The following is a 24,115-nucleotide window of genomic DNA, read 5'->3' as shown; positions in this document are numbered from 1 at the left end:
CAGGGTGAAATCATGGCTTACTGAAACCAATGGCAAGATTCCCATTGACTTGACTGGGAGCAGGATTTCACCTCAGGGTCAAGTCCTGCCTCTTCTTCCCCCTCAGGTATGTTGGGCTCTCTTGCAATGGAACCAGTGCAATTCCTCTGCACAACAGGTCATGATTTAAGGAGACCAAACAGGTGTGCACATATGTAGTGTGCTGATGTGAAGATGATCAGATATTACAGTGATTGGAGCCATATAGACTCACAGATAGATTGGATAAGTGTCCAGTTCCGCAGAGGGTCATTGAGAGATAAGACATCCACCAGTCACTGTCACCTGCACAGGGGATGCAGAAGCAACACACAGGCTATTCCAGGCTGGGGGAGGAATACCAAACTCAGAGCAGCTCCACTGTTGGGATTCCAGATTCTCTCCTTTGATTGGCCGTCTGCATAACAGATTAGTCTGGAGTCCAGATAAGCCCACCAGTACAGAGGTTCTGATCACTTTTGTGGAGGTCAGGCATGAAATTCTGCAAATATGAATTACTTGATCATGTGGCTTGTCCAGTACATTGTGTCACTGTGATTATTCATTACCAAGTTCCTGACCACTAGCATCACAACATACTGCAGAAGGAAAAACATACACCTCAGGAAAAAAGCATTGCCAAATTGATTCAGATTCTAGGAAAACAGACTTCAGTAGTCAGTTCTGCTTTATTCAGCAGGCAGAATTCACTATTGATTTTTAAAGTAGCCACTGACTCTGCTCTTTAGCTAAAGTGCATTCATGCCTGATATTGTACCTGTGTATCTAAAGGCATTTTTGAAGGTAAACAATATCTATGTGGCTTTTATATTTTCAGAAACATGTTGGCATGGTTATACCTTTCTGACTTTGTTCTTGTGTATGGAATGCAAGAAAAATGAATGGAATAAATGGAGGAGGCTGACAGATGGCAGATGAATTTGAGACTGGCACATTTTTATATAGTGCACTGAAAAATAGTTTGAAATGGAACCTATTTTTCATATTTTTTCTGTTTCAGGGAAAGAAGCAGCCTGATTTTCTTTAAACATTGCTGTAAATTACAGTAATTTCACTAAAGACGATGGAGTCACAGTAGTGTAAGACTGGAGAGAGGGCTTCTGCTTCAAGTTTCTCTCATGGTGGTCTCCCCTACTTTCATATTCCCTGTCCCAAATCACCCCCAAAGAAATGCAGTGGAGATTGGCAGGCTTCTTCTGCAGTTTCCCACCACTCTCAGTTCCCCCTGCCCCACTCGTTATCCTCTTTTGAGCAACTTTGTTCATGAGAGATGTAGATCATCTCATATGCTTTGCCTAAGTATGGCCCATTTCATCTTCCCTGAGCCAGGAGACACTAGTCATCTGTGTAGCATCATTATTCAGATATGATAGGAAAAGATCTTACCAGCCTGACCCCATAAATATTTTTGATATTTTGGATTTTCAAATGTTTTTTCAAATGTTATTTGACCTGATCATATAAATAAACAGATTTGTCTCTCTCCAGGATTCTGCACAAATCTATCTAGTTCATGTTCTTAGAATAGTTATAATATAGTGCATAAAGGTTGCTTATTTTGAAGGCTCTGTTCAAGCGATATACATTAAAATATATGCATACTACATAAGCCTATATTTAGGCCACCTTCTACCCTTCAGGAACCAGATTGGAAGAAATGTCCTTGCTTTCTCGTAATAACCTCCTACCCCCTCATATTAAGCAGTGCCCTATGAAAACGCACTCCTGGCCACAGGTTTTCACAGTGGCTGTGTGAGAAGCAGCTCATCCTGAATCCAGAGCCTGAGGCACAGTGCTAAGCTGCTTTAAAGCCTTCATCCAAATAGGAGCCTTGCCATTGACTTTAATGAGCTGTGGATCAAGCCATACAAGCCCCGCCCTGCAATCCTTTATGACATGGATTTCAATGGAACTATTCACAAGCCAGTTTGGTGCTGGCCATTTTGCAGAAATACAGGGAAAGAAGGAAACTACTACTTTCGTGCAATTCCCTTACCTGCTCTGAACAAAAGGGAGGAGCAGTCATTGTCAGTGTGACCCCGTCTGGCCAGGAGTGCATTTTACAGGCGACTGCTTAATATGGGGGGATTTGTTATGGGAGAGGAAGGAAACTTCTTCCCAGCTGGTTACTGAAGGGTAGCAGGTGTCATAAATATAGGTTTATGCTGTCTGAATATATTTTATATAACATATCACTTCCTCTGAACAGGCAGAGAATGGATGAGGCGCTTTTCCTCCCACTTTGTTTTGGCTGCTGATGCACAATCCCTGAACTAACCTTGGGACAATATGGCACTGTCCAACCCCTATTCAGGGCTGTATCTAAGAGCCACATTCTAGCCCTATTTAAATACTACTCATCTGAGTGTAAGTTTACAGGACTGAGTCCTGACTGAACTGCTAGGTGCCTGTTAACATACTTTAAAGATACGGTTCAGCTCAACTGCATGCTAGGCAGCCATGTGCAATAATGGCCAAAAATTTTCATGTTACCACCATCTGTTCAAGAAAAACTTTCCTCAACCAACTTTCTAAAAGTCATCTGAATCAGATATACAAGCCATCCAACAAACCTCCAGTTTTATCCTATAAAGTTTTGACTCTGTTGTCCAGGGCTGGCCTTACCATGAGGCGAACTGAGGCGGCCACCTCAGGTGCAAGACTGTGGGGAGGTGCCACTAGGACCCAGAGTGTAGAAAATTGTGTCTGCTGCTGATGCAGATGTATTCTCTCTGCTCTAGATGCACAGAGATGGTGGAGTGCTGTGCTGGAGGAAGGAGGGCATAAGAGACATAACAGGCAGGCAGGAGAAAAGGTGAGAGGGAATAACAGAAAGCAGCAGGAGCTGCAGGGAGAGAGAGGAGGAGGAGCCTCTTATGTACCCCTCCAGTACCCCCAGGAGCCTGGACTGATTAACACCAGCTTCTCAGGGAGCTTCCTGTTTCCTGCTGCTTCCCTGAACCCACTTGAGGAGAACAGGCAGTCAAACTGTAGTAGTAGGAGCCAGTTAGGCCCTTAAGACACTGATATCTTCCCTCACTCAGGCCCTGCTACCAGCCTGCTTATTTGTCCCCTTCAACTGAGAGTTGAGAGCCACTATAGCTGGCACAGAACAGCATTGTGCCAAACAATGGAAACGTTCTTAAAATTGTGGAGCTGATGGCTGAGTTTGATGCTGTACTCCAGGAGCATCTAAGAAGAGTCACCACCCAAGAAATGTACACACACCACTACCTTGGAAAAACAATTCAATAATGAGATCATACAGTTACTGGCAACAAAAGTCAAACAGAAGATTGTGGCAGATCTGAAGTCAGCAAGATATTACTCTGTTATTCTGGACTGCACACCTGACATCAGCCATACAGAACAAATGACAACAGAACCTAGTGAAAATGTCCCTGCAGTGGTGACTGTCAGAGAGCATTTTCTAGAATTTATTGACATTGATGGTACTACAGGAGCTGGTATGACAAATGTGCTTCTTAAAAAGCTGGAAGATACAGGAATTGCGATAGCTGACATGAGAGGTTAGGGCTATGATAATGGTGCCAACATGAGAGGAAAGAACAGAGGAGTGCAGACATGGATCCAAGAGTTAAACCCTCAAGCTTTTTTTGTCCCGTGCAGTTCTCATTCATTGAACTTGGTAGTCTGTGATGCAGCATCAGCTTCTAGTGAGGCTGCTGAATTTTTTATTCAGGGTATTGTAGTTGTAAGAATCCACTGGTGATCTGGTGATCTTCCTGATAACACCATCCTGGACACTATGGATGTAGAAGCCCTCTACACCAACATTCCACACAAAGATGGACTACAAGCCGTCAGGAACATTATCCCCGATAATGTCATGGCAAACCTGGTGGCTGAACTTTGTGACTTTGTCCTCACCCATAACTATTTCACATTTGGGGACAATGTATACCTTCAAATCAGCAGCACTGCTATGGGTAGCCGCATGGCCCCACAGTATGCCAACATTTTTATGGCTGACTTAGAACAACGCTTCCTCAGCTCTTGTTCCCTTATGCCCCTCTCTACTTGCACTATATTGATGACATCTTCATCTGGACCCATGGAAAAGAAGCCCTTGAGGAATTCCACCGTGATTTCAACAATTTCCATCCCACCATCAACCTCAGCCTGGACCAGTCCACACAACAGATCCACTTCCTGGACACTACAGTGCTAATAAGCGATGGTCACATAAACACCACCCTATACCGGAAACCTACTGACCGCTATGCCTACCTACATGCCTCCAGCTTTCATCCAGACCACACCACACCACACGATCCATTGTCTACAGCCAAGCTCTACGATACAACCGCATTTGCTCCAACCCCTCAGACAGAGACAAACACCCACAAGATCTCTATCAAGCATTCTTACAACTACAATACCCACCTGCTGAAGTGAAGAAACAGATTGACAGAGCCAGAAGAGTACCCAGAAGTCACCTACTACAGGACAGGCCCAACAAAGAAAATAATAGAACGCCACTAGCCATCACCTTCAGCCCCCAACTGAAACATCTTCAGCGCAGTATTAAGGATCTACAACCTATCCTGAAGGATGACCCAACACTCTCACAAATCTTGGGAGACAGGCCAGTCCTTGCCTACAGACAGACCCCCAACCTGAGGCAAATACTCACCAGCAACTACACACCACACAACAAAACCACTAACCCAGGAACCTATCCTTGCAACAAAGCCCGTTGCCAACTGTGCCCACATATCTATTCAGGGGACACCATCATAGGGCCTAATCACATCAGCCACAATATCAGAGGCTCGTTCACCTGCACATCTACCAATGTGATATATGCCATCATGTGCCAGCAATGCCCCTCTGCCATGTACATTGGTCAAACTGGACAGTCTCTACATAAAAGAATAAATGGATATAAATCAGATGTCAAGAATTATAACATTCATAAACCAGTCGGAGAACACTTCAATCTCTCTGGTCACTCGATTTCTGATCTAAAAGTGACTATTCTTCAACAAAAAAACTTCAAAAACAAACTCCAATGAGAGACTTCTGAATTGGAATTAATTTGCAAATTGGATACAATTAACTTAGGCTTGAATAAAGACTGGGAGTGGTTGAGTCATTATACAAAGTAAAAACTATTTCCCCTTGTTTTTTCTCCCCCCCCCCCCATTCCTCAGACATTCTTGTTAACTCCTGGAAATGTGCTGGAAATGGCCCACCTTGATTATCACTTCAAAAGGTTTTCTCTCCCCCCACCCCACTCTCCTGCTGGTAATAGCTCATCTTAAGTGATCATTCTCCTTACAATGTGTATTTTTTCATGGTCTGTGTGTATATAAATCTCTTCACTGTATTTTCCGCTTTATGCATCCGATGAAGTGAGCTGTAGCTCATGAAAGCTTATGCTCAGATAAATTGGTTAGTGTCTAAGGTGCCACAAGTACTCCTTTTCTTCATAGGATATACGTCAACCTGGCCAACTCTTTCCCTGAAATACAGATTCTAGGCCATGCTTATTAGACAGGCAAGAGGCCAATCAATAAAAATAGATTAATTTACATTTTCTTTATATGGGATTAACAGGTTAACAACTTGAACTAAAAAAAACCATGTATGAATATATGGGCTTACACACACATTTCTTGTACCAAAACCTGGTCCCAGTTGCAGCCACTTTGTGCTGGTCTTTTGGCACTAAGGAACCACAGAAACAGCAGAAAAACAGCTTACACTTCATTGGGGAATCCTCAGGTGATGGCGTACTGGTGTAACACTCACATATCCATTTGAAGCTAATGGGAGTAGTGGGTGCTCAGCACCTCTGAAAATCAGGCCCTAGGTGTATGAAGATGTACTCACAGAATGGAGGTATCCAAAATTAGAGGCCAGTTTTTAAAAAGAGGCCTTTAACCTCTGTACCTTAGTTTCCTTATCTGTCAATAAGGGGGTAATAATATCTACCTACTTACCTCACAGAGTGCTGTGAAGGACTCAACTGTGTGTAAATCAGAAAGAAATGCTTTGACATTCATGGAGTTCTGTGGGTGTAAAAGTGGTATAAAAGCAGAATCAGGCCTACCAATTACCAAGTTGCTGTTATTATTTCATATTTATCTTATGGTAGTGCCTACAGGCCTCAACCAGATGCAAACCCTATTTTGCTAGATGCTATACAATCATACCGTAAATGACAGTCCATATTCATAGTAGACAAAACATAACAAAGAGATGAGAGAACAAGTTGGTGAGAGCTAAGGCCAGGTTACAAACTATTGCTGTAAGTGAAATTCTTAGCCAATCAGTACAAATAATCACAACTTATTACTTATCCTATTTATACCCATTTTCTGAGCAATTCACACACAATTCTGCTCTCACTCATGTCAATATAAATCTGACATAATTCCACTAACATCAATGGATTTACACTGTGTTTACCCCCATGTAAATGAGAGAAGAATTGTTGCCTTAGCATGTCACTTATAACATTGTTTACTTCACTACCAAATTTAGCTCACCTTGAGAAAGCCAGGTAAGAAAGGCTGGCCAATTAATGACATTTTTTAAGGATTATTATTCCTACTCTTTTTGTACTATGGGTTGTAAATACTTCATTGTTGTTCTGGGAAATCTGTTTCTTTGTAAGTAAAATTAATAATATACATTTATTTTAAAAATCTCCCATTGCATTAAGGGAGGAATTATAGCTTTAAAGTTATGTCCAGGGCAAGGTTCCACAGACCATTTCTGTTGTAATTGCAATCATTATCATAAGTATGGGTTACTCCAGAATTTTTAATCTCCTACTCTGAATTATACTACAAAGGTCTGACCTTTGTCAAAACTGTATGCAGATTGCTTGTCTAATCTACCTCTTCCCCCAGAAGACTGTTAGGTTACAAACAGCAAGGCAGCAATATTGCATGTTCTTAAAACTTCCTAGATAATTGTTTAGCCTTACTACTTGTCGAGTAGGCTGCAGAGGCATCCACTCAAAATGGTAATTTTTTCCTGCATCTTGTTGCTGTGGTTCAGTTTTAACTATCCAACAATACTAGGTATTTGCTATTCAGTGACCTTACGTTTTCCAGTTCTAGCTGTTTTAATCTGTCCTAGTTCTCTTAATTTCGTTTATCACATAAATACATCTGCCATCCTAGCTTAATCTTAAATCCAAAACCTCAAGGGCAGTATTCCTTACATATAATCTTGAGAGATTCTGAGCACCTGCATGTCCCACACAGCAGAATTGTACTTCACTTCTGCCAGTCTTTTAGTTTTACTGAGCCAAATCCTAAGAACGTGCAACTCCTACTGGAGTCAGTGGGCAAAATCCAGAGGTCAGAGATGAAATCCTGGCCCTGTTTAATTCAATAAGGCCAGGAGTTTACCCCCTGACCTCTTTAGGACTGCTCATATGGATAAATTGCTCACACATATAACTGTTTGCGGGATTGGAGTTCATATCTATACCCAGTCTAAAATGTACATTGATTAAAGTGAAACAGGAAATAACTTGGAGTGCAGTAAGGATATTCAAAAATGAAATTAAAATGCCATCAAAACTTTTATGAAAAGTTCTCTTTTATATTTTAATCCAATTTTATTTTCTGTAACTGAAATAAATTTGAATTCATTTCTGGGGAATATATTACATTAAGGGTATAACTACACTGTAGCTGGGAGCATGCTTTCTGGTAAACAGACATGCACTAGCTCTGCTTGAGCCTCAGTGCAAAAAATAGCAGTACACCGAGGGGAGGGGAGTTTGTAGCATGGGTATACCCAGCATCCAAATCCCTGGGTACATCTTTGGGTAGTTAGCCCAAGCTGCCACCTGTGCTACCCACAGCTACACTGCTTTATTTAGTGTATTTATTTATTTATCACACATCTGTCTACCCAAGCTGGGAAGCACAGTCCCAGCTGGAGTTTCAATGTGCTCATAATGTTGACCACTTCTTTGCACCATGTGATCACTCCCATGAGCTACAGAATGGACACATTAGCCTATTAAACTATTCAGGATACCAGGCAGGGAAGTAGGCTCAATAAGTAATAATGTTGCTAACACTTCCTAACAACTGTCTTGGCAAAAATTGCAATACAAATAGAGAAAAACACCCATAGATGCAAATTTTAGGGGATGGACTGACAGGTATAATGGCTCAGTCAGAGAAAACCTCCTGTCGAAAAGGAGTGTACAAAAAGGAGCCATTAAAAAGCTAGGTGACTGAGATATGTTCTGTGATGTGCTGCTTGTGCAAATGTTCAGCAGTAACATTTTCTCTGCGGCAGCGGTGAGCATAGCAAAGAAGGGAAAACTGAACAAGGGAAAATGGACTGCAGCCTCCATTTAGGAACCTGCTTACCCAGTAGGCCTGCAGATCACCCAATATATGGCAGCCTGCTTGTATACTGGATGTGGTGCATAACTGGTCAGTTACAGGGGAGAGATAAGGCACAGGATCCTCATGTGGAATCAGGCCCACAGCAGTAATAGCCATATTGGGGGGGGGGAAGGGGAGAAAGAGGCTCCTTCTGGATGAAAGGTCCTTCTGATTTTAATCTATCAGACTTTCTCCTTTGCTTTAATTTCCCTCTCCTACTTTTGCTTTCATGTGTAAACATGTACATTCTTCTTCACATTCTTCAGTTTGTGCTTTTCCTGAACTACTTCCTTGGGCTTCCCATCTCTTTCAAAAAGAACAAGTAGGATAAGACAGCCCAAGTGACATCACATACACAATTGAGGATTACAGAAGAGGAGGAGGAGGCAAGTTATAATATTGAAACAACTAATGGGGATGGCCCCAGGTGTTCTGAGCAAACAGGAATGCAAATAGCCTGAAATCACATGAAATGATAGTTGCTGACAACTTCCCAAAGCAAATCAATTTTGCAAGGATGCAAAGGAACTTGGCAAACACCATGATACAAGTCCCTGAGAGAAACAATCCCTGACGTTTCCCATCTGTGATGGGGTAGACATACCCTACACTAATTCAGGCAGCAAAAGGGCTAATTCCCAAGAAAAGGAGTCACACAAAGGTATTGTCATGACTTCAGAACCTGCCATTTAAAGGGTGTGTTTGCAATGTAGACAACTCACACAATTTTATCATATCTTGCAATATCTGGTCTTTTATTTAAAGCCTTAGCTTCTGGAGCCAGGTGACGACATGAGATTTCACCTTTAATTTAAAAAATAATTTTAGCTGTAATGGTTGAGGAGAAAAGCTTGAAAATGTGACTCAACTGTACCCTGAAGGCTCAAAAACCAGAAGGCAAAGAGAAAGAACCCAAAATGTATATTTTAATCCTTTGATTTTTTTTTTTTTTAGATTCATAGATATTTAGGTCAGAAGGGACCATTATGATCATCTAGTCTGATCTCCTGAACAATGCAGGCCACAGAATTTCACCCACCACTCCTGCAAAAAACCTCTCATCTATGTCTGTGCTATTGAAGTCCTCAAATCGTGGTTTAAAGACTTTAACGAGCAGAGAATCCTCCAGCAAGTGACCCATGCCCCATGCTACAGAGGAAGGTGAAAAACCTCCAGGGCCTTTGATTTTTTTTAATTGAGTCCCCTAATTTTTGGGGTCCTGACATGATTTTTGAATGCGAGGGGTCAGCAACATTATGTTTGCAGCTGTGCTTGTCAGAGCACCTGCCTAGGAAGAGGAACTTAAGAGCATAAGAACGGTCATACTGGATCAGACCAATGATCCATCTAGCTCAGTATCCTGTCTTCTGACAGTGGCCAATGCCTAATGCTTATGAAGGAATAAACAGAACAGACAATCACTGGGTGATCCATCTCCTGTCATCTACTTCCACTTCTGGCAGTCAGAGGCTAGGGACACCCAGAGCATGGGGTTGTGCCCCTGACCATCTTAGCTAATCCTCCATGAACTTGTCTAATTCTTTTTTGTACTCGGTTATAGTTTTGGTCTTCACAACATCCTCTGGCAAGGAGTTCCACAGGTTGACTGTATATTGTGTGAAGAAACACTTCCTTATATTTGTTTTAAACCTGCTGCCTATTCATTTCATTAGGTGACCCCTAGTTCTTGTGTTATGCGAAGGAGTTAGTAATACTTCCTTATTTACGTTCTCCATACCATTCATGATTTTATAGACCTCTATTATATCCCCTTTAGTTGTCTCTTTTCCAAGCTGAAAAGTCCCAGTTTTTTTAGTCTCTCCTCATATGGAAGCTTTCTAATATATATATATATATATATATATATATATATATATATATATATATATATATATATATATATTGAGCTGGGGCAACCGGAACTGAATGCAGTATTCAAGATGTGAGCATATTGTGGACTTATATAGTGGTGCTATGATATTTTCTGTCTTATTAGCTATCTCTTTTCTAATGATTCCTAACATTCTGTTAGTTTTTTTGACTGCTGCTGCATATTGAGCGGATGTTTTCAGAGAAATATCCACAATAACTCCAAGATCTCTTTCTTGAGTGGTAGCAGCTAATTTAGACCTCATCATTTTGTATGTATAGTTGGGATTATGTTTTCCAATGTGCATTACTTTGCATTTATCAATATTGAATTTCATCTGTCATTTTGTTGCCCAGTCACCCAGTTTTGTGAGATCCTTTTGTAGCTCTTCGCAATCTGTTTCGGACTTAACTATCTTGAGTAATTTTGCATCATCTGCCACCTGTTTCCCCTTTTTCCAGATCATTTATGAATACACTGAACAGATCCCTGGGGGACACCACAATCTACCTCTCTCCATTGTGAAAACTGACCATTCCTACCCTTTGTTTCCTATCTTTTAACCCGTTACTGATCCACTGACCTTCCCTCTTATCCCACGACAACTTACTTTGCTGAAGGGCCTTTGATGAGGGACCTTGTCAAAGGCTTTCTGAAAGTCCAGGTATGCTATATCCACTGAATCAATTCTCCATGTGTTTGTTGACCCGCACAAAAAATTTTAATAGATTGGTGAGGCATGATTTCCCTTTACAAAAGCCATATTGACTTTTTCCCAACATATTGTGTTCTTGTATGTGTCTGATAATTTTGTATTTTTACTACAGTTTCAACCAATTTGCCTGGTACTGAAGTTAGGCTTATCAGCCTGTAATTGCCACGATAGCTTCTGAAGCCTTTTTTTAAAAATTGTCCCATTAGCTTGTGGCACCCTGGCACCCCAATATTCACCACTGTCGTGTAATTAGGATATGTTTGTACAAAGTAGGCCTTGTAAGGTATCATTCTAAAAGTCTTGATCTGCTAGACAGTAATATCTCATTGGACTGTATGTGCTATCATCGTATGTGAAGTTATGAAGTTTGGCTATGTATGTGCTACTGAAACATGTTGTAAGGTTGAAAACACCCCCAAGCAGCCTTTCAGGTTCAACAGTAAAAAGGCCAAACAATGTTAATGGCTTATTGAGGAAATGCACATAAACACAAGGATTACCCCATGAACTGGGTACAACAGAAACCTCTCAGAGATAACACTACACAGTGGGAACTGTTTGACCCAGGTCACAGCAAAAGAGCTTTCCAGAAGGTGGACAGAAGTTATAAAAGGGGGACAATGACATCATGATGGTGCCTCACTGTCCCTACAACAACACACCTGGAAACACCTGAGGGGCAAAGACTGAATTGTGGAAAGTGATGATCCCAGGCTAGAGGGATTTTTAGCCTGTGTATGAAAACTTGGGAAAGCCAAGGCAGCTCGTGCCTTAAGAATCTGCTAGCCTGTTTATCACTCAGGGTGAGAATTTGCTAATTCATATCCTACCTATTTAGTGTGTTATGCTCAGTAGTATGCTTGTAGTTTTGTTTATTTACTAAGGTAATCTGCTTTGATCTGTTTGCTACCACTTATAATAATTTAAAATCTATCTTTTATAGTTAATAAACTTGTTTTGTTTTGTCTAAAATCAGTGTGTGTGTGTGAATTATAACTTGGGGGCAGAAAGCTGTTGTATATCTTCCTCCACATTGAGGGAGGGGGTGAATTTAATGAGCTTACGCTGTACAGTTCCCACTGCAGCGCAAGATGGTATAATTTTGGGTTTACACTCCAGAGGGGGGTGCACACCTTGGCACCTGGGAGGTGCCTTAGCTGAGCCTTCCCATGCAGAGCTGATCTCAGCATCTGTGTGTATAGCTGCAGGTGGGTGGGTCCATACCTGTATGTGTGTTGGTTAAGTGTAGTCTGAAGCCTGGGGAAAGGCTTTACAGGCTGCATAGAAGTATAGTGTAAAGGGAACCCAGGCGGGTGGGTCGGGGAGGGGGGGATTCAGTGGTACCCCAGTTCCAAGTGGCACCCAGTGGGAACCCGTCACATAGCTGTCCTCCGGTCAACTGGCACAGAAGCTGATTTAAATGATAGGTTACATACGACACTTATTAGCTCTGCAATTTCACATTTGAGTTCCTTCAAAACACTTGGGTGAATACCATCTGGTCCTGGTGACTTATTACTGTTTAATTTATCAATTTGTTCCAAAACCTCCCCTAATGACACATCAGTCTGGGACAGATCCTCAGATCTGTCACCTAAAAAGAATGGTTTAGGTGTGTGAATCTTCTTCACATCCTCTGCAGTGAAGACTGATGCAAAGAATTCATTTAGCTTATCCACAATGACCTTGTCCTTTAGCATTTCGAACGTCTAGTGGCCACACTGATTGTTTGTCAGGCTTCCTGCTTCTGAGGTACTAAAAATGTTTTGCTGTTTGTTTTTGAGTCTTTGGATAGTTGCTCTTCAAAATCTTTTTTGACCTCCCTAATTATAGTTTTTTACACTTGACATTCCAGAGTTGATGCTCCTTTCTATTTTCCTCAGTAGGCTTTAACTTTCAATTTTTGGAGCTGCTCAGAGGGAGGCAGTAAGCAGCTTTCAATGCTTCTCCTAGTCTAGGAAACCATAAAGCCAAGAATCAGAGGGGTAGCTGTGTTAGTATGGATCTGTCAAAGCGGCAAAGAGTCCTGTGGCACCTTATAGACTAAGACGTATTGGAGTGTAAGCTCACCCACGAAAGCTTATGCTCCAATATGTCTGTTAGTCTATAAGGACATTTGCCACAGGACTTTTTGCCACAAAGCCAAGAGACTCCCCACCCTAGCCTGCTTAGGGGACCCAGATTGCTTGGGAAGGAGAAAGTGCTGCTGACAATCTCTTCATTCCAGGGCTTTGGAAGGAGCCTTGAAAAAGAGAGCTGGAAGACTAGGAATAAATCTTAGGAAGGGGATGTTTGTGTTGCATTGTTCAAGCTTATGTGGCTTTCTGCAATCTGTCTGCAGAGTGCCTCAAACCCCTAAGAAGGATTAGGATGATGCCATGGAGAGGAAGTTTTGTTATCTAAACTCTTGCATTTATTGGGCTGGACAGACAGTACATTCAGCAAAGTTGGTTTAGTTCTTCTGTACTGCCAGAGACAGGCCACAAATACTCTGGGCCTAAGGGGAGCTGTAGGAAGTGGTTCAGGGAAGCAGGGAGGTCTCAAGGCTCAGACTAGGATGTCTGCTGCCTTTTTGGCTCCTCAGGCTCGATTTCCCAGAAACAGTGGGTGAGAGCTCCATTTGAACTTCACAATGTGGGAATGTACCGCACCCATTTAAAGAGACCTACCCAAAGTCTTCAGTCAGTATTGAAAGGTTGACTCTTGCCTTTGACTGGTTCATGATGCCAGCTTCCATCATCATTGTTAAATTTAAACAAGCACCTTTGTTCTTTCTCCTGTGCTACCTCTTGCGCTTGGGAGAAGGTCCCCATGAACATCCACAAAACTATCTCATTACCCGCTTTCAAAACCCTCCTTAAATCTCTCCTCTGCCGTGAAGCCTGTAAAAAACTAGTTCAGGCCATAGCCTATTGTGCTGACCAATATTGTCTTATTGTTTTCTTGTATTCCCCACTCTGTTGTCTTCTGTCTTCGATTTCAGCAGGGACTCCTACAGTAATATTTTTCAGTCTGGAATTATTTATTATTTGTAAGAAGTTATGTTTGGTAAAACATTATTCATTGCATGCATTCTTATCCAAACATACTTAGATTAGTCAAGGGTATTTGTGCTCTTAATTTGGGGTTGGCGGCATTGGTTATGTTTTTTGCTGCTTTTACATAATTGGCACTTGCACTATATCCTCCATTTGAGGACTGCGAAGTCCATTACATATATTCTTGAATTAAGTCTCACAATATCCCTGCAGATCCACATATTCAGTATAGATGATGGCCAAACTGTGCTCTTAGTTTTTTGATTCATCTAACTAGCAGCTGCTAAATGTATTCCTGAAGCAAATAAATCTGGAAAATGACTAAAAATACCTTTGGAAAACTACATACATTGCAGAAGTAGGTCAGAAATTCTGAGGAAAGCCTGCCTGGAGCTAACTGTACTGGTATCAGTACTGGCCTCTCCTTATAAATAATGGAGTGAATCTCCCCAATACAGTGTTGAGTTATATTTTTTTCTTGCAGTACAATTTCCAAAGCATTAATTAATGTTCAGTATTTTTTAATATAACTGGGACTGCATTTTGCATTGTTATATGCTGCAGTAAATCCCTGTATAACAGAATTTAACTTGAAATATTCTGCATAAGAGATAACAAAGTAGTTTTTTACAAGAAGTAAATTGTATTACTTATTCTGTTTATCTTCTTTAGTTAGCTCTGTACTCCACATATTTCCTGCTGTACCCAAAAAATGAACACCAGGAGACAACATAAAGTGCTTGATAGAGTTATATATACCCATCACTATGCCTTTAAGTGAATTCAAACTGGAAATTCAATCAAAGTAATAAGCAGCTGAGAAACCACAATTTCCATTGGATTCAAGAGGGTGTGGGTGCACCTAACGGTGGGATGAATTTCACCCCTGTCCTGGGGGCCAACACAAGGCCTAAATTCTAACACTTAAGTTCCCTTAAACTCTACTTTGAGGGCTTAAGATAGACCTGCAATGATGCATAGGTTTTGTGCTTCATTTTCTGCACTGGGGTGCATTTCATACAGAAGACCCACAGCACCTCACACACTAGGGCTCTTGAATACGTTAATCACTTTTAAGTTACTAAATTATTCATTGTTCAGAAAGCATACTTTAATTTACTGAGTTGGCAACGGAAAATATCATTGCTCCTACAAAAATAGGTCATCCTTACACCATATATGAATTATCAGTGGCTTTTTTCCACCATAGATATTATTTTTATACTCTGTTTCATGAGATGAGGGACTAAAATAAAACCTGCATTTTTCATAGAGTTCCAATGCGCCAAATCCATGTCCTCATAATTTGCCCTTGGTTTGATACATTTTAATAAGCTGCATCAGCAACAAAATTAATAGACCTGCTCCCATCTTGTAGTAGAGTGGGGCCTGTTAGCAAAGCTACCTACGTTAACAGCATCACCTTATGACCCTGGCTTTCTGAAGTTTCTAACTCAATCACAAAAATTCACTCTGAGTTGGAATCTGGCAAGCAAAGATGCAATCAAGAAGCCTTTTTATTTGCTTATAAGTTTGCAACATAAAATCTTTTTGTTATATTAGTTTAAAAAATTAAGATTTGCTGGTCTCACTTGTGCTGCTCTTTTTGTACTTCTATAAATCAAATGTAGCTTTACATTTTAAAGGCTATCCTTCAGCCAGCCATTAGTAATAATGGCCCTATGCCAGCTCCTATTGAAGTTAATGTACATTTTTCCTTTGATTTCAACTGAGCAGGACTGGGCCCAGAGTAGAGCTAGTCCTTTTGTTATTTTAATACTTTGTATAGTTGTATGTAGCACTTGTAAATGTTATGTTATAGGGAGATCCTATTGGCATATTCCTCCAGGAAACTGAATACAATTCAGAGGAGACTATGGTGAATGAAATAAAAGTACTTTCAGCACATAACAAACAGCCCTAACCAGTTGTCACTGAAATCAATGGGAAAGTTCAAGATCAGGCTCAAAAGGCATTTATACACAATTTCTCCACAATTAGCAGAGAAAAAACTAATCTGACAGGTGTGGTGAACGATGCACCAGTTAGGGATGGCAGTGTGGTCCATAGTATAGGAATCAGGAGACGTGGGTTCTATTCTTCACTCTCTTAATGTCTCTCTATGCTGAAGTTACACCTGCAGCTGGCTGCTGTCAGCTGACGGACTCAGGCTGCAGGGCCATAAAACTGCAGTGTACACATCCAGACGTGGGCTGGAGCTCAGGCTCTAGGACCCTCCCTCCGCGGAACCCAGACATCTACACCGCAGTTCTATAGCCTCGCAGCCCCAGTTAGTTGATACAGGCCAGCCATGGCTGTTTAGTGGCAGTGCAAATACCCTTACTCACCTGTTGTGTGACCTAGGGCAAGTCACTTCACCTCTCTGTCTTGTTTCTTTAGAATGTAACTACTTCAGGAACAGGAATGTCTCACTCTCTGTATGTACAAAACCTAGCCCAATGGGGAATCCATTCTCAGTTGAGGCCTCTTAGTGCTACTGAATTAAAAAGAAATAAAACTTACCAAAAACATAAAATAACAATTTTTACTAATTCTTAGAAAGATCCTGCAGCGTAGGTAAAAACAGCGGGCACACAGATATTGCAAACCCATGCCGTATCTTTGGGGGGCATTGTATTAAATGTGTGAATGGTTTATTTATGATTGTGTTTTGCTCCATACGGAGCGGTACCATAGCTCCTCCAGGAACTTAAAACAGTATGGGGTGATGAAGGCAAGTAAGTTGCTAAGACAGTAAACAATTCCAGAGACGTGGCTTGCGTATACTGGTTCAAACTGGGTTTTCCAGTGACAGAACACTTGGGATATATAAAGTTTGAGTTTAAACAGACTCAGGCGGTCTTCCTTTTGATTCAGCAAAAGGACAGGACCTTTACCCCTAGGAGGATTCCAATACTTGCTGAAGGGTTGGAAGAGACATTTGCCTGTCAGGCTCCCCATGTGAAAGTTAGGAGCTTTCTGGTGTGTTTAATAAGCATGTAGGAACTTGTACTGTTTGTATGTTTTCTCTCTGATGCTTTTACCCTGAGAATAAATTTATTCAGCTGAGAAAAAGCTGTGTGGTAACTTGTAAGTGCTGGCACTCAGTGGTCATATGGCCCTTGGAGAGAAAGCAATGCATAGGTGCAGACCTTTAGGCAGACTGGCTTGCTGGGGAATGGAAGGAAGTGAGACAAGTGTCCCTGCTGAGAGACAAATGATGGCTAGTAGCCCAAGATCTAACTGGGCACTCCTATTATGGACCATGAAGGGAAGGGAAGGAGGAGGAAACAGGTACAGTCACCCTTGAAACTGTGACAAGTTTTTACCAATGAAAAATAATAGCAACAGAAGGCAAGCAAAGATAAAAGTTGTTTAAGTGTAAATATAGACTTGATCCAGTAATTTTAGAATTAGCAATTACGCATTCAATTATTACTATCTACATTTCAAGTACTGGAGTCCACCGTTGCAAACTCATAGTTGAACGAGCAGTCCCCATGAAGTCAGTTGGTTCCAATGCTACACAGGACTTGCATTTTTTGAACAGTGCCAATATGGATGAAAAAGAGCTTGCATGTCCCAAAAGTGCACCAGAAGTGCGCTATTTATTATGTTTTGTTCACTGTGTGTCATTCTCCTGTTAAAATTTTCAGCCGTCCAGTCAAGGAGTAGAAATACTATGTGAACAAATCACATGCTGCATAGAAACTTGAATAGAATAGATGTAGTCAGCAGTGCATGAATAACACATTGCATGAAAACTATTTATCCAGAATATTTGGTGAATATTTGGTGAATTCCAATAAATCAGGAATGCTTCATAAACTATTTGCAAAATCTAAGAAGGCCTAACTTCACTGACCAACCCTATTTTAAAAGGCATTTGTAAACTTTGGAAGTGATGGTGAAATCCTGGCCCTGCTGGAGTCAACAGGAGTTTTGACATTGACTCCCATCACACCAGGATTTCACTTTTGGGGTGTGTCTGCAAAGCAACTAAACACCTGCGGTTGACCCGGGCCAGCTGACTCGGACTTGCAGGGCTACAGCAGCGGGCCTGTTTCATTGCTGGGCTTGGGCTGAAGCCCTGGCTCTCGGACACTGAGAAATGGGAGGGTCCCAAAGCTCGAGCTCCGGCCTGAGCTCAGCAATGAACAGCCCTGCAGCCAAAGACCTGCAAGCCCGAGTCGGCTGGCTTGGGCAAATCGTGGATTTTTCTTTACTGTGTGGATATACCCATAGAAGGTTTTCACCTGAAAGCATGGAAGATAATGCATGTGTAGTTTGTGTCTGGTTTGCTCAAAATTTCAGCACAGTAAGCATAAGGTAAGTTGCATTTTCTTAATGCATTTGCACACACAAAAAAGAGTTACCAGATGAACAGATATTAGTATTAACTGCCAAAATCAATAAGTGTCAGTGAGCCAAGAAGCATTTCTTTAGGACAACTTTTAAAAACATTTGAGATGTACAATGTTGATTACTACAAAACAATCAAAACCTTAAAGGGATCATCAAGCTGATTGAGGGGTTTTTTAAAATATATATATGCATACATAACTTCCAACTTTAGTTCCACAAAACATCTTGGATTGGACTCACAACTGGTTCACTCCAGTTTCAGTTTGTGGCAAGCTGGGGTGTAAATCTGCGGCCAGCTAGCCTGCTGCGCACTGACTGTCTGCATGGACAGTCTAGACATATCTAGTTGGCAGCCGGTATCAAGTGGAGTACCCCAAGGGTCGGTCCTGGGGCCGGTTTTGTTCAATATCTTCATAAATGATCTGGACGATGGTGTGGATTGCACTCTCAGCAAATTTGCGGATGATACTAAACTGGGAGGAGTGGTAAATATGCTGGAGGGGAGGGATAGGATACAGAAAGACCTAGACAAATTGGAGGATTGGGCCAAAAGAAATCTGATGAGGTTCAATAAGGATAAGTGCAGGGTCCTGCACTTAGGACGGAAGAACCCAATGCACAGCTACAGACTAGGGACCGAATGGCTAGGCAGCAGTTCTGCGGAAAAGGACCTAGGGGTGACAGTGGACGAGAAGCTGGATATGAGTCAGCAGTGTGCCCTTGTTGCCAAGAAGGCCAATGGCATTTTGGGATGTATAAGTAGGGGCATAGCGAGCAGATCGAGGGACGTGATCGTTCCCCTCTATTCGACATTGGTGAGGCCTCATCTGGAGTACTGTGTCCAGTTTTGGGCCCCACACTTCAAGAAGGATGTGGATAAATTGGAGAGAGCCAAGCGAAGGGCAACAAAAATGATTAGGGGACTGGAACACATGAGTTATGAGGAGAGGCTGAGGGAGCTGGGATTGTTTAGCCTGCAGAAGAGAAGAATGAGGGGGGATTTGATAGCTGCTTTCAACTACCTGAAAGGGGGTTCCAAAGAGGATGGCTCTAGACTGTTCTCAATGGTAGCAGATGACAGAACGAGGAGTAATGGTCTCAAGTTGCAGTGGGGGAGGTTTAGATTGGATATTAGGAAAAACTTTTTCACTAAGAGGGTGGTGAAACACTGGAATGCGTTACCTAGGGAGGTGGTTGAATCTCCTTCCTTAGAGGTTTTTAAGGTCAGGCTTGACAAAGCCCTGGCTGGGATGATTTAACTGGGAATTGGTCCTGCTTTGAGCAGGGGGTTGGACTAGATGACCTTCTGGGGTCCCTTCCAACCCTGATATTCTATGATTCTATGATTCTATGACCCTGCTGCTGGCCTCTACAAGTTCCCTAGTGCAATTTAATTGACCCCGCTTTGAAACAGGAGTAGATTTAAAAGGACACTACCAAATGTTTAGAGCATGGCAGCAGGGCCCACATGGACAGTCAGTGAGCAGCAGGCTAGATTTACACCCCAGCTTTCCACAAATTAAGTCCTTGTCTAGACTACGGGGGTAAGTTGACATAATTTATGCAACTCCAGCTACATAAATAACGTAGCTTAGGTCGATTTACTGCGGTGTCTACACCGCACTGGGTCGATCTGCGGTCAGTTTAGCAATTCACTACACCTGCTAAATCAACCCCCAATGCATTGATTGCCAGAGCGTCGCTCTCTAGTAAGTGTAGACATGCTCTGAGTGTTCACATAGACAAGACCTTACCTGGGTGTGTTCACGCAGACAAGACACCCTTACTTGGGTGTGTAACTTCATTGACTGATTGGTACAAAACTGGTGTAAAGGCAGTGCTGAATCAGGTCCCTCGAGCTTAAAATGTGACTGTGTGTCTAGCTGACTTGTGCTTCATACCAAACACAGGTGACACTGATCACCGAAGTGGAAGCTGCACAAATGTATGCAGTAGATCACCAACTTGTATTTTTGCAGCAGGTCAACAATGATCATTATCATCTTAGCACAAAATACCACCAGGGTGCTAATAATAGTATCACTTACTACCAGAGTCTAGCATTAAATTCCAACCCAATTGTTTAGCTCAATAGCCAAGAGCCTACATTAATTCCTTCTCAGGCTTAATGTTTGGATAAAGGGAAATACATATTGAAATGGCACATTCTTATAATCAGAGGGATTAACTCTTCTTCCTCTAAACTTTATTATGTGTAGTCAGATAGCACTTGATGTTACTTCTTGCTTAGTTAAAGCTAACAATACACTTCTAATGACTTCAGTGTACATATGTTGATGGAGCTAATTAGGGCTCCCATAGTGCTGATCTCAACTTTTTTTCAGTCTTGTCTAAACTGAAAACACAATGTTCTGGAAGTCATACTGTGTGGTTCAGATTCTGTACAGACAGCTCATTTCTGTGCATCTGCAATAACTCAGCCAAATGTTTATAAGGGGGTAAAAAACAGTTTTATCATCTCAAAAGACAAAGTAGACATTACCGGGCTCACAAAGGACTCAGATGTGAAGCTGATTGGATCAAATTGGGAACACACTCAAAGCCTTATTTGCATGTATTGAAATGGATTATGCAAAAAAACTGAATGAAATAAAAGGTCAATTTAAAACTACATGCTGGAAACAACTTTCTCCGTCTATGGCCCTGTCTTGAATGGATGAAAAGAACTGCATGTTAGTGCAGTTGAGTTAACCTCCATCTTAACAGGATTTTTCAATCCTTTAAAAATAAAAAACTGTCCGACTTGTAGTCTAGATTTATGAATTTAAGTAAGACAAAGACGTGTTTAAAGAAACTAAAGCCAAATATTTATGAACAATCTCTCCTGCTTGCGGTCATGCCTCAGGCAGACAGAGAACTAAATTCATTTGTCTCTAACTCCCCTAGGGATAAATTGTGCTTTTATAAGAAGTCCTGGGTAAAAGGTGATGTGTTGCTACATTGCCCCAAGTGCACTCCAGGGACAGAATCCTTTTCTCCCTTGCTCCCAGAGGTGGGGAGTGGGACTAACAGCTGGTCTATACTGAAAATTTACATCGGCATAGCTACCATCTCTCAGGGGTGTGAAAAATCCACATCACTGAGAGACACAGCTATCCCAACGTAACTTAATTCTTTCATTGACCTAGCTACCACCTCTCAGGAAGGTGGATTAACTACAACAAGGGGAGAACCCCTCCCATCACTGTAATGAGTGTCTGCACTGAAGTGTCGCTGTAGCATTTTAAGTGCAGACATAGCCTTAGTAATCTTCCATTGGCCCATCCTAGTAGCAGGTTACTACCTCCTGATGCAATTCCACTATGCTGTTCTGCGTGTTGGAGGGACAGAGACAGGGCCTCATTCATCCCTTCCATCCACCTGCAGGGGAGTCTAAGTCCCTGCCGCGTCCCTGAGCGGCCATCTAGGCTGAGCTATGATCTAACCCCTAGTGGTCAGGAGGAGGTAGATGCAAATGAGTGACTAGTTCTTACTCCCATCATGTCAGAAATCCAAATCACAGTGTAGCCCTTAACATTATTTCAGTACCACTAAGTATAGAACTTTGTCCTATCAACAATTTAAGGGCTCAATCTAGCAGAGTCATATTCAGCTGAGTAGTTTTATTGAAGTCAATGGGCTTACTCATGTGAATAGTTACTGCTCAGGTGAGTAAAGGTTTTCAGAAGTGAGTCCAATATTATTATGGTAGAATATTTAGCACACTTCCAAGGGCTAATAAAGGAGGAATTGTTTGAACCATGTATGACAATGCTACTATAAATGCAAACTTGAAAATAGCATTAGGAAATTCTGATTTCTGAGAAGCATGTCTAGTTATCATCTGTTTTGAGGTTCTGTAAACAGAAATAGTTCAAACCATTGAAGTTATACCAAAATATCTCCATGGCACTGACTAATAAAACAAATCTGATTACCAGATTTCCTAGTGTCCTTTTTACAAGACGTAACAATGCTTAGCACCATTAGTTATATTAATTTTATGTTCTCATTTGGTTAAGGTTTTACATGTTAAATTATTTTCCGTTAGTCTTGTCAGGTTTGTACAATGTCCCAGATGTATATCTTTCTTTATTATACATTGTTTTAAAGAAAGGATATAATTAGACAACATTCCAATCTCCTCAGATAAAAGTTTACAATTCCCAGTTGCCATCATATGGATTTTTATCAGCTCAACTCCTTAAAAACATCTTTCTTCACTTTGCTCACTACTATAACTTTATTGCAATCTGAATTGTAAGACACATGAATGAAACTGGAACAAAAGAGTCCGTACACCAAACTCAAGCTTTGAGAGCATTTTTGTTTTTTCAACTAGATAACATTTTAAAATTACCAGATTCATGCCCCTCTTGTTTTGAGGAGCTTGGCAAAGAGTCATACCGGACCCTGTCAATTAAGCCTGAATTAAAATGCTATCTTCCAAGTTTAGTGAATGGAAGCTGAATGAAAGTTGACACACGAAAGGTTATGCAGTACAGGACATAACATTTTACAAAAGAATTGCTTCAGGAATGTAACAAGTGACATGGTATTTAAGGGAGTTCTTTAAACCACAAAGTGACCAAAGTAAACAAAAAAAACCTATAATTTCCAGTGAATAATGCTCCATAGATTCATAGATTCATAGATATTTAGGTCAGAAGGGACCATTATGATCATCTAGTCTGACCTCCTGCACAATGCAGGCCACAGAATTTCACCCACCACTCCTAAAAAAGACCTCACACCTATATCTGTGCTATTGAAGTCCTCAAATTGTAGTTTGAAGACCTCAAGGAGCAGAGAATCCTCCAGCAAGTGACCCGTGCCCCATGCTACAGAGGAAGGCGAAAAACCTCCAGGGCCTTCCAATCTGCCCTGGAGGAAAATTCCTTCCCGACCCCAAATATGGCGATCAGCTAAACCCTGAGCATATGGGCAAGATTCATCAGCCAGATACTACAGAAAATTCTTTCCCGGGTAACTTGGATCTTACCCCATCTAAAAACCCATCACAGGCCATTGGGCCTCTTTACCATGAATATTTAATTACCAAAACCATGTTATCCCATCATACCATCTCCTCCATAAACTTATCGAGTTTAATCTTAAAGCAAGATAGATCTTTTGCCCCCACTACTTCCCTCGGAAGGCTATTCCAAAACTTCACTCCTCTGATGGTTAGAAACCTTCGTCTAATTTCTAATCTAAATTTCCTAGTGGCCAGTTTATATCCATTTGTTCTTGTGTCCACATTGGTATTGAGTTTAAATAATTCCTCTCCCTCTCTGGTATTTATCCCTCTGATATATTTATAGAGAGCAATCATATCTCCCCTCAACCTTCTTTTAGTTAGGCTAAACAAGCCAAGCTCCCTGAGTCTCCTTTCATAAGACAAGTTTTCCATTCCTCGGATCATCCTAGTAGCCCTTCTCTGTACCTGTTCCAGTTTGAATTCATCCTTCTTAAACATGGGAGACCAGAACTGCACACAGTATTCCAGGTGAGGTCTCACCAGTGCCTTATATAACGGTACTAAAACCTCCTTATCCCTACTGGAAATACCTCTCCTGATGCATCCCAAGACGACATTAGCTTTTTTCACAGCCATATCACATTGGCAGCTCATAGTCAACCTATGATCAACCAATACTCCAAGGTCCTTTTCCTCCTCCGTTACTTCTAGTTGATG

General features: G+C 41.4%; 1 protein-coding gene across 3 annotated transcripts in view; it reads right to left on the bottom strand.

Moving 5' to 3' along the window:
* Positions 1-24,115, bottom strand: part of STK32C (serine/threonine kinase 32C) — a 253,843-nt gene that overhangs the window by 135,586 nt on the left and 94,142 nt on the right. For 2 of the 3 annotated variants that reach the window (XM_073353976.1, XM_073353975.1), the window contains exon 1: positions 6,009-6,076. The exons of the other annotated variant lie outside the window; for it this stretch is intronic. The gene's annotated coding sequence lies outside the window, so the exon portion shown is untranslated. Of the gene's footprint in view, positions 1-6,008; positions 6,077-24,115 lie in introns of those variants that run through there. 3 annotated transcript variants of the gene reach the window in all.

This window comes from Lepidochelys kempii, chromosome 7 (genome assembly GCF_965140265.1).
Source record: "Lepidochelys kempii isolate rLepKem1 chromosome 7, rLepKem1.hap2, whole genome shotgun sequence".
In the NCBI taxonomy this organism is placed as follows: domain Eukaryota; kingdom Metazoa; phylum Chordata; order Testudines; family Cheloniidae; genus Lepidochelys; species Lepidochelys kempii.
This window is presented reverse-complemented; position numbering and strand designations above follow the sequence as displayed.